This window comes from Oryx dammah, unplaced genomic scaffold, assembly GCF_014754425.2.
Source record: "Oryx dammah isolate SB20612 unplaced genomic scaffold, SCBI_Odam_1.1 HiC_scaffold_23, whole genome shotgun sequence".
NCBI lineage: Eukaryota > Metazoa > Chordata > Mammalia > Artiodactyla > Bovidae > Oryx > Oryx dammah.
Window position 1 is genome coordinate 34,677,785 of NW_024070207.1, and position 1,725 is coordinate 34,679,509.

Sequence of the window (1,725 nt, forward strand, 5' to 3'; positions counted from 1 at the left end):
GAATCTCATTTTTCCTTCCAGCACCCATGAAACAGTAACAGGCTAAATGATGAGCTTGTAAGTAGGGTAAAATCAAATCCCAGATGTGACGAAAGATACAAGCTATTGAGAAGCTGTGATGTGCCACACACACATGTAGGCACTGGACATTACACAGTGAACGAAACAGGCAAGAGTCCTCTCTCACAGAGTATGCATTCTATGTGGGTAGGCAGACAAAGGTACAAATCAACAAGGTGATTAGAGATGGTGATCAGTGTTGTGAAGGAAATAAGCAGGGGTGAATGAGCCTCAATGTCCTCATTTGTAAAATGGGGCCAGTGTTAACACCTACCTCTCTGGATCATTGTAAATGCTTGATTCATAGAAAGTCTTCAGCAAATATGGACTTTCATGATTATTTCTCCTTCCTTCTTCCATGGAAATAAGGCAAGAAATTGGCTTCCTGGGGACTTCCCTGGTGGTCCAGTGGCTAAGACTCTGCACTCCCAATGCAGAGGGCCCAGGTTTGACCCCTGGTCAGGGAACTAGATCTCACAAGCCACAACTAAAAAATCCTGAATGCCACAGTGAAGCTCGAAGACCCTGAATGCTACAACTAAGACCTAGCACAGCCAAATAAATAAATAAATCAAAGAAAGTGGCTTCCTTGTGTGCTTTGTAAGAGTGGAAAAAAGAGAGAACTACATGAGGAAAGATGCCTCTTTCCTAAGCAGATATGAGGTAAGCAGGTCCATGCCACCTGATTATTTTGCTGATCAATACTTAGGAGCCAGGAATTTGAAATATTACAAACAAAAAAGAACTTGTCATTACACCAGTCATTACACTTGTCATTACACCATTTCAGTGCACCCCTCACACATGAAGGTGAATGGTTCTGACCTTAGGATCTCCCTTCCTCTCTCCCTCCTAGTCATTGCCCAGGGTGACCTGATCCAGGGATGGAGCTGGTCTGGATGATGGAACCCAGCAAGCCTCCGCTCCTCTTCCTCCAACCTCCCCCACCCAAATGCAGCCGCTTCCCTAGCAGCCACTCCCCATCCCAGTGCTGATCCCAACAGCAGGGTCTCCAGCCTGCTTCCTCCTCTCCAACGTCTTCCTGGCACTGGAGTCAACATAAAACTCATGTACAGAGCACACTTCCACCTAGATGCGACAGACATTAGCAAATGGGGCTGGAGTCCCATTTTTCTTTCTAAGCCATCATACAAGAAACTATTTCAAGGACCCATTCTGTGCTAGGAGTGCCTCCCACCCCCTTCAATAACTCACTCAGACATCACCCTAATAGCTCTGTCTCTCTAGTGGACAAATAGCTGGCCTCCAATTACCCAGACCCATTTGCTGCTGCGATGTGTGGATGTTCAAGTGATGGTCAGTGATCAAGTGGCTAATTCACAATAATGATGGGGCAGGACATCTCCTCTTTTTGTTGCAGGCTTTGCTTCCCACGTATTATATTTTAAAGCCCTTTCTGAGAGTTTTTTTAAAAGACTTTCTTTAGAAGGGTATGTACCCCTTGTTCTGTGATGGCCGGAACTGGCTTCGTCTGCCTTGGCATAGGGTTTTCCTCTGAGCTGCTTGTAACCTGAGCTCCCCCAGGCCTTCCCAGCCTGCATATATTCAAGGCCATACTACGAGTCATCTCTCAAGTTTTACCAGCTCTTGCGTTTATCGCTCACACAGAAATTAGCCTCTAACAAAAGACCCCTGAATAATATT

General features: G+C 45.7%; 1 non-coding gene across 1 annotated transcript; it reads left to right on the forward strand.

Annotated features, from left to right (window-relative positions):
- The first annotated feature begins 454 nt into the window (after positions 1 to 454).
- TRNAG-CCC lies at positions 455 to 527 on the forward strand. The gene has a single exon. It is a non-coding gene; the product is annotated as a tRNA-Gly (tRNA).
- The last annotated feature ends 1,198 nt before the right edge of the window (positions 528 to 1,725 follow it).